Source organism: Miscanthus floridulus, chromosome 10 (assembly GCF_019320115.1).
Source record: "Miscanthus floridulus cultivar M001 chromosome 10, ASM1932011v1, whole genome shotgun sequence".
Classification (NCBI taxonomy): domain Eukaryota; kingdom Viridiplantae; phylum Streptophyta; class Magnoliopsida; order Poales; family Poaceae; genus Miscanthus; species Miscanthus floridulus.
Genome location: NC_089589.1, coordinates 49,709,078 through 49,724,770, shown reverse-complemented (window position 1 = coordinate 49,724,770; position 15,693 = coordinate 49,709,078). Strand labels below are relative to the sequence as shown.

Genomic DNA, 15,693 nt, shown 5'->3' with positions numbered 1-15,693 from the left:
TCAAAAGGGCTCGCAATGCGTGTCGCTCCTAGAATGCACGAGCTGGTGCGCATGAACCAGTCGGCCTTCATCCGTGGGAGACAAATACATGAAAACTTCAGATCAGTGCAGCTTACCTGTAGATTGCTGCATAGCAGGCGCTGCCCCTCGGTGCTCCTCAAGATTGATCTGGCCAAGGCCTTTGCCTCCGTGGCCTGGCCTTTCCTTTTGGAAGTGCTGGAGCACGCTGGGTTCCCGGCTAGATGGCGGGACTGGCTGTCGGCCATGCTGGGATCGGCAAGCACGAAGGTGATCGTCAATGGCCGCCCGGGACGCAGAATACGTCATGCGGGTGGCCTCCGCCAAGGAGACCCGTTGTCGCCGCTGCTTTTCGTAATTGTCATGGAGGTCCTCAATGCGCTAATCGCGGAGGCTGATCGCCGTGGGGTGCTCACCCCGCTGCCGGGGAACGTGATCAAGTTCAGAGCTTCGGTGTATGCTGATGACCTCGTCGTGTTCCTCTCGCCAAACCCTCAAGATTTTACCTGCATCAAGGAAATCCTACACCTTTTTGAGGGTGCGTCGGGGCTTCAAACAAACCTGGATAAATGCCAGGTAACTCCCATCCGCTGCTCTGACGAGGACATCGCGGCAATCCAGCATGTGTTCCCATGCCAGTTGAAGCCCTTCCCGTGCACCTACCTGGGCGCCCCGCTTTCGTTGTCACGATTACTGCGGGTGGACGAACAGCGACTGATCGACAAGGTGGCCTCGAGGATCCCCACCTGGAAGGCTCGCATGCTCAATGCCGCGGGACGTGCAGCCCTAACGCAGTCGACACTGTCGGCTCTCCCGGTTCACATCTCAATATCTTGCTGTCTTTCGGCTTGGGGGATTGCCGAAATCGACAAGAGGCGTAGGGCATTCCTATGGACCGGGAATCAATCCACGACGGGAGGTAAATGCAAGATTGCGTGGCCTATCGTCTGTTCTCCAAAAGATTACGGTGGCCTCGGCATCCCTGACCTGAAGATTCTCGGTTTCGCCCTTCGGCTTCGATGGTAGCCTCAGACCATAGTGTTTTCGTCTAGAGTAATTAATAAATAATATTCCTTAGCATATTTATCGATCTGTTCACTAGTGTTAGTTGCGTAAGACATTCAAAGGCATGATGAACAAGCTTATAGAATTGGGAAGGATGCATTTAATTTAAAATTCTCACAAACAAACTAACATAAAAGATGTAATCTTTTAAACACATAGGACCTATTTGGTTCTACCGCCAGACGGGGTAGCGGATCCAAGCCATCAATTTCGGACACCCAGTGATTAGGATCGATGACTGGCGAGGAACTTGTATGGTAGACCACCAACCTAACACGCCTATATAGCCAACTACAACGTGCCTAGATTCCTAAATACTCCCTCCATCCTAATATATGTCATAACCATTTTCTATTAAAGTCCTTATAATATAAAGTGTGCTCTCTCTAAACGCGTGTACATCCGTGCAGTATTACTATAGTATTGAGACAGAAAATTAAATATGTTTCTTGATTTTTAAACCAAATGTGATTATGCCTTAGAGCAAGTCCAACAATTGTCTTGTAGCCTAGCTGGTCAGTATTTTTGCTAATGTCCAAGAGAGAAAGAAGTAGAGAGAGGAGAGCTTGACCTTCATGCAAGCAAACACCAAAACATAGACAATGATGAGTCTAGATGGAAACATATGTGACAAGGAATAACAAAGAGAATGTGGGACATGATACCATATAATAATACAAAACTTTTTTAGACAAGTTGAAGATAGCCATTATAGTTTAGTTCTTATAACTTGACTTATAGTCAAATACTTAACTTTATTATTGATCTTGCTCTTATATACTAGGACGGAGGTAGTACTCATGACATTCATGGGACGCTGTCATGCTGCAAAATATACATGGGTAACCCATGAGCGTGCCCATTAATGAACGAAAATGCAAAGAAAGTTGGCGGCCACGCGTACGCTAGAATGATTGGATGTTTTGCGCTTTTTGCAAATAAAGCCGAGGAAAAACATATATATTTTCTAAAGAAATAAATGCAAAAAATGTTCTTCAGACACTAATAATCAGCCAAATTCCGTCCAGACGAGAATGAGACGACGCTCCCGCGGGTCCCGCTGGGCTCCCTCCCCCGCCGCTGGGGCGCCCTCGGCGGCCTAGGCGGCTACTGCCTGATGCGCCTCCCCCTCCCTCTGTCCTTCCGGTGAGCCCTTCTTTCCCCCGCCTCCTCCTTCCCTTCTTGGCAGTGCTCTGCCATGGCCGCCCCTGCTAAGCCATCTTCCCTAGCTTCGGCGGTGGTGGGGGAAAAGTTCTCCTCCTTCATTCTCGGCAAGTATGGGATGCCTATGGCTCCTGGTGCACCATTTGCTAGTGCCTTCGCACTGCTTGTCGCCCTTGGCAGGTGCTGTTTTTGACTAGATGAAAGTTTCGTTGCTAGTACTTTGAGTGCCATTCTGGGTGATCTTGCTGAGCATTTTCATGCCAGTTTGATTGAGGATAGAATCTTCATCTTCTCCGTTTCGTCCAAGGCTATTGGTTTTGAAATCTACAGAATCAGAAAGTTTGTCTGTGATGAGCTTGAGCTTTCTTTCCATCTTTTAACGACTCTGGCTTGGCCTCTGCTCGCTCTTTCTCAAGTAATCTGTCGGTTTTCCCTTGGGTGGAAGTAAGGAAGAAATCTTCTTATGCTGATGTAATGAAAAAACCTGCTACAGTTCTTACTGGTGCAAACAGAGTTCCAATCCGCTCGTCACCTATCCAGTAGAATGCCACTTCCAGGGCCCAGCGAAAGTCAGTTTTTGATTGCTTATCCTTTCCAAGAATTTCTGTCTTTGATCAGTTGAATTGGGATCCAAGGCATTATGTGAAGGATCCAAGGCGTTCTGTGAAACATCAGGTATCTCAGGAGCAGTTCAGTCAGCCAATTTCTAACTCTTCTGCAATGGAACGATTGCAATGTTCTGATCATAACTCACATGGGCTCAGTGTTGAGCGGGATGAACTTAACTTAGATTTGAATTTGGGATCTTTATTTGGGGTTTCCAAAGGTCTAGTTGATCTCTTCTCTTCGGTTCATGTGTCTTGTCGGCGCTGTCACTCTTCATCCCACTTGAGGTTTGCATGCAAAGCCCCCATTAAATGTGATAAATGTCTTGGGTGGGGCCATGTTGCAGCCTCCTGCCGTGCGAATTGGGAGAACCTGCAAAGACGTGTGAATGGACGCCCCCTGGATAATTTCATGAAGGATTTTGGTCCATCTTCTGATCACACCAACTGGTTTAACCCAGCCCGAATGACTGCGGGCCCGTCTGCACCACCATGGTTCCTGGACTTCTCGGATTTCTCAGGTGCCCCTTGGCCTTCCCGCACTATACATTGGGACCCTCCATGCTCTCCAAGGCTCTCAGTGGATTGTGTTGCTCATCCCAGAAACCCCAGTGCTCACCACTCGCATTCTCGTGATCTTCACAAGGAAGGGTCACCAATGGCATATTTTCATGCTGATCCAGTGCCTTTCATCCCTGAGGGTCTGCACCAGATTGACGTCCAAGCGCGCAAGCCCATGGAGCGGGTGGTTCTGATGCGTCCGCGTGCCAAGCATCATGATCTGGCCATCATCTCCATCGACCCAATGCCTGAGCATCAGGTAACTTTTTAGGCTATCAGAGAAGTTGTTTTAGATTTCTTGGTGAATGAGCAACATGTTGTCATCACCGATATGCAACTAACACACCTTGGTCAGGCGTTTGTTACATTCAAGAATGTTTTTGATAGGGATCGGTTGATTCAGCATGGTGCGTATGTGTTTGGTAATGTCACAATCACCTTTGTTGAGCATAATAAGGGTAGGAACTGGCATGCAATTAATTTCAATAGGGAGTGCTGGATGCTTTTGCTGGGGTACCCACCTGACTATAGAGAAGATGAGTATGTGGTCAACACAATCTGCTCCTTTGGCAGAGTTATTTCATGGGTGGATGACGTAAGACATTTGTCAAGAATCCTAGTTAGGGCTCGTGTGGTTGACCTAGAGTCTATTCCACAGTTCTTGGTGCTTACTGAAGGCGAGGGGTTTCAGGGGGAATCTTGGACAGTGCAATGTGAGGTACTGCAAGGACAGCTGCTGGTGGTTTGCCGCAAGAGGAAGACCCAGTGCCTGGATCGGATGATTTCCCTCCGTGGGGGGCCTTTTGATCTGTTTGGTTTTGGCCAGAATGGTCTTGGCCTGGCTGCTCAGCCCAATCAGCAGGGTGGGCCTAATGTGTTTCCTACTGGTCTTGGTGGAGGCAACATAGGATAGAATATCCAGCCTACTGATGCTGTCTGGGAAGGATGGCTAGATAATGTTCAAGAGATCCCCAATTTTGATCTTAATGAGGATGCTGAGAACCCACCAGAGCTTAATCTAAATGAGGTCCCTAACATGCAGGAGATGATTATTGACCCGGTCATTCAAGGCCCTCAAATCACAAAATGTTTCTTGAGCTCAATGATCTGCTTAATCAAGTTAATGAGGAGGAGGAAGATGAACATGTGAACAATGGTGATTTGGACCCCATTCAGGAGGATTTTGCCAATGCCTTGAATGATCCACCAGCTATTGAGGTGAATATCCCTATCTTGGATGGGCCGGCTGATAACTTCATGCCTTTAGAGATCTAGGAGGATGACCTCATGAATGATGTAGAGATTCAACAGATTGTGGCTAAGGCAGCCTAGAATGAGGGTATTGGGCCTCAAAATTTGCAAGTTGGCTTGGTCCTGATCGGTGATCAGCTCAATGCTTCCACCCAATCCCTTTTTGAAAGGCACAACTATGATAGCTCCTTTGTGGACCCAGCTGGGCCTTGGGCCAAATTCTTTGCCCTTGGTCCTAACAAGGTCCCTCAGTTCCTGATCCCTAGTGATTGGGCCAACTACTTCACTACCCTCCTGTTGTCCCTAGGCCATTTTAGTCGTGCCAAGCAATTCATGCAGTCTAATGCTCTCTTGGGTAGTATTGATAATGGCCAGAAAATTGGTTTCACTCTGCCTACTTCTTGTCTTGTGAAGACCTTCCCTTCCTGCACAGTTAAAGCACATGTTGCAGATGATGAAGCACTGGAAAGTGCTAGTATGGTGACAGAAAGCTTAGCTACAGATATGTTTGTGGACTTAAATGAAGCCCCTCCTGTTGATGAAGAAGGAAGAGTGAGGAACAAGAAGAAGAAGGGTGTTGTTTTAGTGGAAACAGATGTTAGGAAGAGTCCCAAGATCAAGGTGAGTAAAAAAGGATTCAAGGATCCAATCTGCAAGGACAAGTCCTGCCTTGGCTGTAATGCCAAACCACCTTCCCTCTCTACTAAGACCATCAGGAGTATTAGCTCCACCCTTTGTGATCTTGATGCTTCTCAAGTTACCGATGCTGCTCTTAGTAAGAAGAAGAAGAGTCAGCTGGCCCCTATGGGAACTGGCTCAAAAAAAGAAGGATGCCTCAAGCAAGAAGGATGCTGCAACTTCAAGCAAGAATGATGACGCCCCCAAGTAAGAAGAATGGTGTTGCTGATAAGTAAGGACTGCTCTCCTCATGGTGCATGGAAGAAGTGGGCAGATAGGATGGCCTTTTGCCTTTAGTTGGCTTCCTGCTTTTGCTTTTTTTTCTTTTAGTACCTAGAATGTTAATCTTTTTTATAGCTTTGGCTTAGTGCCTAGATGGTCTGTTGATCTATGAGATCATTTGTAACATTTCTTTCTATCTTTTGCTTGAACTATGTACTTATGCTATGCATACTTGTACTTGGGCCTACCTCTTTACTATTTTCTATGGATAGTAGAAATTACAATAGATCTTGGAATGTTCTATGTTGGAACATTAGGGGCATCAATGCTAATAACAAATGGGAGTCCATTAGAAATAAAATCACAGAAAGTAAATGTGATTGAAAGCATCTAGGCCCCTAGTTGGGTTTCGGTGATTAATGACAATACGTGATTATTGTGACTAACGTGTGTTTTGCAGAGGCAATTAAGTTAGGTCATGGTAATGGAGATCGATTGGGCAATTATGGTTGTCATGCCCCTACGATGGAAATCGTTTCGGTTTTTAAAGGATGGACGACAAGGTTAAGGATGGACTAGGTCTAAGTGTCGATTGGAGTTGGAGAGACACTTAGAGTAGTTTAGGACTTTGTTTTTCCTTTGGCCGTACTATTAAGGGGGGTATGAATGGGTAGCTTGACCTAGGTGAGTCTAGTGAGTTAGGTGTGGTGCACACTTGTTAAAACTAGCACTAGGTAGCTCCATAACAGCCCTTTGATCCAATGGAGCAAACTTCATTCACATATGATCGAGAGTTGGAAGTGAATGGAGGGTCAAATACTGACCGGACGCTAGCTCCGGTGTGACCGGACGCTGGCTTAGGGTCCGGTCAGTTCATTTGACCAAGGAGAAAGCATATGGAAGTGACCGGACGCTGTGAGGTCAAGTCACTGGACGCTGAGGGCCAGCGTCCGATCGACTCCAGTAAGGTCCCAGAGAGGGAGAATCCTGATCGGACGCGTCTGGTCAATGCTGACCGTATGCTGATCAGGTTTCGGCTACTGACCGGATGCTGCTATGCATATGACCGAACTCTGGGGTCCAGCGTCCGGTCGACATCAGTAAGGTTCCAGTGAGGGGAAAATGTGACCGGACGTGTCCGGTCAACACTTAACCACTGGAGTTTAGGGTGTACTGACCGGTGCGTCCGGTCACCCCGCAGAGGCACATAACGGTTCATTTTTTAGCCAGTATTATAAATACAACCTCCGCTCATGTGTGGGGGTACTTTTACTCATTCCAACAGCTGAGAAACATGTTTGAGAGTGCCAAGAAAAGCAAGGTCCTAGTGAGGTAATTGAGATTTGAGAATCCCAAGGAGAGCCCTCATTAGTGAAGATCAAGAGTAGCAAAGTATGCATCCACCTTCTCATTATGCTTCTCGTGGTCAAGTGAGAGTTCGTGCTTGTTACTCTTGGTGATCGTCATCACCTAGACGGCTTGGTGGTGATTGGGAGTTTGGTGATCATCCGACGGAGCTTGTGGGTGACCTAACTTAAGTTATGAGCGGTTGTGGGTGATTCACCACGACAGAGTGTCGAAGAATCAACCCGTAGAGAGCACTTGATCCTTGCGCGGATCAAGGGGGAGCTACACCCTTGCGCGGGTGCTCCAACGAGGACTAGTGGGGAGTGGCGACTCTCCGATACCTCGGCAAAACATCGCCGCATTCCTTCTCCTCTCTTTACTTTAAGCATTTACTTTGAGCAATTCATTACTTGTCATTTACATTTCTAGAATTGCCATGCTAGAGTAGGATTGGAACTTAGGGTGCTAAACTTTTGTGCATTAGATCAATAGAAACACTTTCTAGGCACAAGGGATTAATTGGGCTAACCATAGGTTTTGATTATTGCAAAGAAATTTGTAATTAGCCCAATTCACCCCCCCCTCTTGGGCATCTTGATCCTTTCAATTGATATCAGAGCATCATGCTCACGTTTTTAGGCTTAACCGCCTAGAGCAAGATGTCTCATGGGGATGGACCTCCTCCTATCTTTGAGGGAGATGATTTTCCTTATTGAAAAATTTGCATGGAGGCGTATCTAGAAGCTCTAGATGTCAGTATACTTAGAGCCGCCTCACAAGGCTTCCCAAAACCTCAGGATGCTACTCACCTACAAGGCGATGACGTGAATTACAAGAAGTGGAATGTAAAGGCTTAAAACACCATCTTTAGAGGCCTTTGCAAAGATGTGTTCAATCGGTTGAGGAACCACAAAGACGCCCATGCACTATGGTCGGACGTTTGTGCGCTCCATGAGGGAACTAAGAGTGAGCATGAGGAACGCTATCATCTTATCATGAAAAAGCTCAACTCTTTTGAAATGCTTTCTAAAGAATGTACTAATGAAATGTATTCACGTTTGAATGTTCTTGTAAAGGAAGTCAATGGGCTTGGACTCACTCAAATGCAACCATCCGATGTTGTAAGAAAGATCTTGAGTATCCTCCCCATTGACAAATATGGGCATATTGTGACCGTGCTACATCAAGGTGATCTTTCCACCGCTACATCGACACAAATCTTGGGAAAGATCAATGCTCATGAGATGTACATGCACATCACACCACAAGATGGCTCATCCTCTACCAAGAAGAAAGATAAGGACTTAACATTCAAAGCTAGCCAAGAGAAGGCCAAAGCAAGACTTGAGTATGAGAGCTCAAGTGATGATGAAGTTGATGATGAAAGTCTTGCTTTCATGGTGAAAAAGACCGCCAAGATACTAAAGAAGCTCAACAAGAGTGGCATCAAGTTTGATGGCAAGAAGAAGAAGTTCTTCACTAGCTCTAGAAGGAAGCCAATCTCCGAGATGGATTGCTTCAATTGTGGAGAACTTAGTCATCTAGCACACCAATGCACTAAGCCCAAGAAAGACAAGTTCAAGAACAAATACAAGGGCAAGAAAGATGACTCAAGCAATGAAGAAGAAGAGAAGAAGAAGAACAAGCCATACAAGAAGAGAGATGGCAAGAAGAGAGACTTCCACAAGAAGAAGAGTGGAAAGGCATACATTGTCGGTGATTGGCTCACAGACATTGATTCATCTAGTGCCTCATCCGATGATGATAGTGACAACGAGAAGGTGGCCGCAATTGTTATCAACTCTTCATCATCTTCATCGCCACCACCGCCATCATCTTCTACACACCTATGCCTTATGGCCAAGGGTGACCGCAAGGTATCTAACAATGATGATAGTAGTGATGATGAGCATGCTAGTGATGATGATAGCGATAGTGATGATGATGAATATGAATCACCTTCTTATGATGATCTTGCTAGATTGCTAAAACAATACACTAAGATCATTATAAAAACTAGAGCTAAAAATAAAAAGCTAGAAGCTAAAAATGACTCTCTTTTAGCCAAATGTGATATAGCGGAAAAGGCTAGTGTTGAGCTTAGAGAAGCAAATGATGCTATATCATCCAAACTCAAGGAGCTCAAATCTTCTAAGAAAGAGCTTAAAGATAAACATGATAAACTTGAGAGGACACATAATGAGCTCATCACTAGCCACAATAAGCTAAGAGAAGAATATACTACTCTTAAGGTTAATCATGATAATCTTGTTATTGCTCAAGAATTCTTATCCAATGAGCCACATGACGCTACTAACGATGTTGTTAAGATTGATATAGCTACATCATGTGATGACTTGATTATTGAGAGCATTGAGCAAAGTTCTAGCAGCAAGGGCAAGCAAGTGGTTGAAGTCGATGATTATGATGAGTTTGTCAAGCTCAAGAATGACAATAAGAAGCTCAAGAAAGATCTTGAAGAACTCAAAACTACCAAGTCTATTGTGCTAGAAACTATTGTTCATGATGATGGTTTGATCCTTGAGAATGAGAAGCTCAAAGATGAGAACAAGAAGCTTAAGGAAGAGAAAAACAATGATGCTCTCAAGGAAGAAAACAAGAAGCTCAAGTTGGAGAAAGAGCATCTTAAGATTGGATTGAGCAAGTTCACTAGAGCCAAGCATCTTCAAAGTGAGATACTAATGAACACCATCATAAAGATGGATAGAAGTGGCATTGGGTACTTGGCCAATCAAGAGAAGAAGGCTCAAGCTCAACAACAACATAAGTCCAAGCCAAAGCCAAAAAGATGTTTTGAGTGTGGACAAGAAGGCCACTTTGCTCATGAGTGCCAAACTCCACCACCACAACCCTTGCCCAAGCATGCTAGACCTTTTGCCTTCAATGCTCACTACATGCTTAGAAAGGATTCTAGTGGAAAGATGAAAGTCATGTTTTTAGGTCCTCCCAACAAGAATAGGTCTAAGAAAATTTGGGTTGCAAAGTCACTTGTTGATAAGGTGAAGGGCCCTCAACAAGTTTGGGTTCCTAAAGCTTGGTCTCTTGTGTGTAGGTGAACTACAAGACCGGTGGAAGTCATTGGGTTATTGATAGTGGTTGCACACAATATATGACCGGTGATCCTCGTATGTTCACCTCACTAGATGAAGAAGTAGATGGACAAGAAAGAATCACATTTGGAGATAACTCAAAGGGCAAGGTCAAAGGATTGGGCAAAGTGGCTATATCAAATGATCATTCCATCTCCAATGTGCTATATGTTGCTTCATTGAGTTTCAACTTACTATCTGTTGGATAATTGTGTGATCTTGGCTTCCAATGCTTGTTTACCGAGAAGGAGGTTGTTGTATCCAAGAAGGATGATGATCATGTGATATTCAAAGGATTTAGGTACAAGTACTTATATCTAGTGGACTTCACCTCCGAAGATGCAAACTTGAAGACATGCCTATTCACCAAAACAACACTTGGGTGGCTATGGCATAGAAGACTTGCTCATGTTGGGATGAGCTCACTCAAGAAGCTAATGAAGAATGATTTGGTGAGAGGGTTGAAGGATGTGAAGTTTAAGAAGGACAAGCTTTGTAGTGCATGTCAAGCCAGCAAGCAAGTTGCAAATACCCATCCAATAAAAGCTTTCATGTCAACCACAAGAGTGATAGAACTCCTTCATATGGATTTATTTGGACTAACAACATACAAGAGTTTGGGAGGAAATCTTTATTGCCTTGTGATTGTTGATGATTATTCAAGGTATATATGGGTATTCTTCCTTCATGACAAATCTGAAATTGCATCTTGTTTCAAGAAGTTTGCCAAGAGAGCACAAAATGAATTTGAAGTGAAGCTTAAGAAGATAAGAAGTGACAATGAGAAGGAATTTGACAACACAAACATAGAAGCTTATTGTGATGAAGTTGGAATCAAACATGAGGTCTCCACAACATATACTCCTCAACAAAATGGTGTAGTTGAGAGGAAGAACCGGACATTGATCACTCTTGCAAGAACAATGCTTGATGAGTACAACACCCCCGAAGCTCTATGTGCGGAAGCTATCAACACCGCATGCTATGCATCAAACCACCTATTCCTTCAAAAGTTCCTTGGCAAGACACCTTATGAGTTGCTCAATGGAAAGAAGCTGGACATCTCCTTCTTTAGGGTGTTTGGTTGTAAATGCTACATCTACAAGAAGCGGCAACACCTAGGGAAGTTTCAAAGACATTGTGATATTGGTTTTCTTGTTGGTTACTCATCAAAGTCCAAAGCATATAGAGTATTTAATCATGCCACCAGCTTGGTTGAAGAAACATATGATATGGAATTTGATAAATCTAACGGCTCCCAAGGAGCACATGAGAATCTTGATGATGTAGGTGATGAACCATTGAGAGAGGCTATGAAGAACATTCCAATTGGAGACATCAAGCCTAAAGATGATGAAGATGATGTACAAGTGATTGATCCACCTTCTTCATCAAGTGTGCCACAAGATGGTGAAAAAGATGGGAGAGTAGAAAATGAAGATACTCATGTCTCCTATGAACACATAGTGGTACAAGCACATGATGTTGATGCTCCATAACCTCCCCCTCAAGTGGTTAATAGAAAAAATACACCTCTACTACAAGATCATCTACAAGATCTCATCATAGGAAGTCTATCAAAGGGTGTAATGACTCGATCACAAAAACTTGCTTCAATTATTGCTCATCACTCTTTTGTCTCTTGCTTTGAGCCTACTAAGGTAGAAGAAGCTCTTCAACATCTGGATTGGATAAATTCAATGCATGAAGAGTTGAACAACTTCACCCATAATGAAGTTTGGACTCTTGAAGAGCGGCCAAAAGGTGTAAGAGTCATTTAAACAAAGTGAGTGTTCCAAAACAAGCAAGCCGATGAGGACATGACACCCATGCATATGACCATGTTTGGCACATGGTATGAAGGGGTAGGAGGCCAGCAAGGGTGTCCAAGTCAAGAAGGAGGTCCGAGGCTAATTCGGTTCGAGTCCCTGAGGTGGAGGCCTAAAGCAACTCAAGTTTGAGTCTGTCTTGGCCTCCAGAACTAGTCTGCCTTAAACTGGTCACCTAGGACGCATCCGGACTCCGTTTTCGATGATCCATATATGGATGGAAAGCTAATTGGATAAGGAAGCCAACCCAATTGGTTTCATGTTAAAACCCCTTCAGAATCAATGGAAATCGTCGAAACAAGTTAGCGTCCAGAATCTGTCAGGGTGCTGCAACACCGTCTTTTGGTCCGTTGGACCTTGTGTCGTGTTTGGGCCCATTAGGGGGAGCGTCCAGGGGGGTGATGCCCAAGACTCTATAAATACCAGCCGTCACTCTCCTTAGGGTTTGGGTTTTGTTTAGTTCTTGATTTCCTTGTGAAATAGACATCGTTTTGCTGCAACTGTGCCGCCAAGGCTGCTTGCTGTGAACCAGGGCCCCAGTTCTTGATCTTGTTCGCCTATGGCGATTAGTCCTTTCGAATAAAGACTTGAACTCCTTCTCATTATCTTAAGCCTCATATTTATTTGCAATTTCAGATTGCGTTCATCCCATTCTTGCTTGTGTTCTCGATTCGCTTGCAGGACAGCCTTCTCGGCGAGGTCAATCGCATTCGCATGGTTGATAACCAACGGAGCACAGTGTTGTAACAGTTGCGGGGGTCCGAATCAATCTTGGTTCGAAGCCTAGATCATGAACGTAGAGTCTCCACCAATCGATGCTATCATACCTTTGGAAAGATCGGGCCTAGTCTACATCAAGTGGTATCAGAGACCTTGTTGCCCGTTAGGTATAACTTTATTTCCCCCTTTAGATTGTTACTGTTTTTGCATTACCTATAGTCCACAAAAGGCCAAAAAAAATATACATCATCACATATTCTCTGTCCTATAGCCTCATTGTGTCGTGCAAGTTCGTCTCTGTTTCGCGTTGTTGAGTTTGTGCCCTAGGTCAAGTTCTTGTTGCTGGTTTTAGATCGTTTTTAGTCCAGTTTGTGTTTTCCCCTTTGTTTTTCATCATAATCCATGAACATCTCCAAGTCTTGTTGAGTTTCCTTTGTATCCATCAAACCATAGTTCTAGCTTTGTCGGGGTCAGAGATTTTTATTTTGGTCAAAAAGTGGTCACAAGATCCTCTTTTGGTGGTCACAAGGTTTTTGTCGATTTCGAGCATGTCTTCTGAAAATTCCACAGGCCACGTCTTTCACTTGTTTAAGCTCATATTTTCTGTGGTTACTTCTTTTGTGCTCCTAAGTGAAGAAAAAATATCAAAAAAGTAAAAAGAAAAAGTCAAAATTTCTCAAAAAAACAATGACAACCCAAAAAAATAGAAAAAAGAGAGGGGCAAAAGAGGAACAATATCTAGAGGAGCACATAGAGAGCGCCATTTGAGCTGTGTTTGCATGTGCTGATTTCTACCTTGTTTCTAATCATATTCTTGCTGTTCACATCATTTAATACATCTGGTACTTGGAACGTGAGTAGGTCAGCAACTAAGACAAGTACATGGGATACTTATTCAGCTTTGCTATTCAGTTGTGAATTTTGCTATTCCTTGCTACTATATTGTGCCTGTCCAAGCTCCACTTTCTTCGAACCAAGTATAGGTTCGCCTTGCAACTGTTACACTCAAGCTACAACGGTATCATAGTCACCGATCGATTGCACCGCTTGTTGCTTTGGTAAGAACACTTGTAAGACCGTGGTAAGGCGCTTGAGAGTTGAGTGCCTTATTTTTTTCCTTGTCCACAACCTAAGTAGTTGATAGGGATAATACTTTTGTGTTGTCTTTTGCTGTCTTCTAACAATGATAGGTTGTTCATATCCACCGACTTATAATGGTATAGGTGCTGATGAGTACATGGAGTAGGAAATTGCCATCGATAAGATATTTGCTACTCGCTTTATGTGTCCAAGGAGGAAGGTAAAAAATGTAGTTAGTGTTTTGTGACATTCTGCTTTATCTTGGTGGGAGTCTTTAGATCGTTCTAATAAGCCTCAAACTTGGAATAATATGAAAGATCTTATGAGATAAAATTTTGTTAATCCATCTCTTGTAATTAATTCAAATGATGAGGTGCACCATTTAGAGGATGAGTCTGTTGTTATTCCTCTTGCTATGACTAACCTTCTGCAGGATAATGTACATAAGCGAGAGGATGACATGAAAGAAAATGAGGAACTCACAACCTCATATGCAAATTCAGAACCATCACTTCACAATGCACCTATTACTCCTGCTGAGAACATAGGTAATGCCCATGGTACTACACTCACGGAAGGTGAGAATAGTTTTAATGTACTAAATTTTTCCACAAACCATGCTATCATAGAGCAATTATTAGTGGAACCCTCTCTTGATTCATCTCTGTCCTATGATAATTTGCTTAAAGTTCCTTATGATAAAGATGAATTGGTTGATGATGCCTCAGTTTTACATGTTTTGGAACCAGTCACTTATGCTGAAAATAAACATGTTATTCATATTGCTACTAAAACTGATGAGTTCAAACTATTGTCTTCTTTACATACTTTGGGTTATATTGAATTTGATGTTTTGTGTAACCTATATTGTTTGGAGGAGAGCCTATTTAAATATGTTGATTTGTCTTGGTTTTTGAAATATACATATCATGTTATTGACAAATATAACAACAAGGGACAATATATGATACATCGAGTATACATTTGTAGTAATATAAATTCTCCTTTTGTTGTACAAGATTATGATCGTTTAGAGGGCAGCCATAATAATACAAATATTTTCTCATGTTCCTCAAAGAAACAAGTTCACTTCCAAGATGGGGAGCATTGTTGGTTGCTACCTATGTCTGCTAGATCATATATTCCTGCATTGTCTTTGGTTAGTTCTAATCTTTTGCAGGATAGTGTTGACATACATCGTGTGCATTCGGATCATGGAGTCTACATGCTTGCTAAAATTTTTATGCGAGATGAAATGCTACAAACTTGGAAACATGGTCATGTTTCTTCTTACTATTATTTTAGTCCCCTTTGTTTTCGCAACCTCATTCTCCTTTATGTTGTGCAGGATCAGTTTCAAGCACAATCGACGCCGAGGACGGCTTTTCGTCAAGAAAGGGAGGATGATGAGGACATGACACCCATGCATATGACCATGTTTGGCACATGGTATGAAGGGGTAGGAGGCCAGCAAGGGTGTCCAAGTCAAGAAGGAGGTCCGAGGCTAATTCGGTTCGAGTCCCCGAGGTGGAGGCCCAAAGCAACTCAAGTTCGAGTCTGTCTCGGCCTCCAGGACTAGTCTGCCTTAAACTGATCACTCAAGACGCATCCAGACTCCGTTTTCGATGATCCACATATGGATGGAAAGCTAATTGGATAAGGAAGCCAACCCAATTGGTTTCACGTTAAAAGCCCTTTGGAATCAACAGGAATCGTCGAAACAAGTCAGCGTCCAGAATCTGTCAGGGTGCTGCGACACCGTCTTTTGGTCCGTTGGACCGTGTATCATGTTTGGGCCCATTAGGGGGCGCATCCAGGGAGGGTGACGTCCAAAACTCTATAAATACCAGCCGTCGCTCTCCTTAGGGTTTGGGTTTTATTTAGTTCTTGATTTCCTCGTGAAACAGACATCGTTTTGCTGCAACTGTGCCGCCAAGGCTGCTTGCTGTGAACTAGGGTCCTAGTTCTTGATCTTGTTTGCCTGTGGTGATTAGTCCTTTCGAATAAAGACTTGAACTCCTTCTCGTTATCTTAAGCCTCATA

General features: G+C 43.7%; 1 protein-coding gene across 1 annotated transcript in view; it reads right to left on the bottom strand.

Annotated features, from left to right (window-relative positions):
- The window catches only part of LOC136488603 (long chain base biosynthesis protein 2a-like), a 31,608-nt gene that overhangs the window by 3,043 nt on the left and 12,872 nt on the right, over positions 1–15,693 (bottom strand). The window lies entirely within an intron of this gene.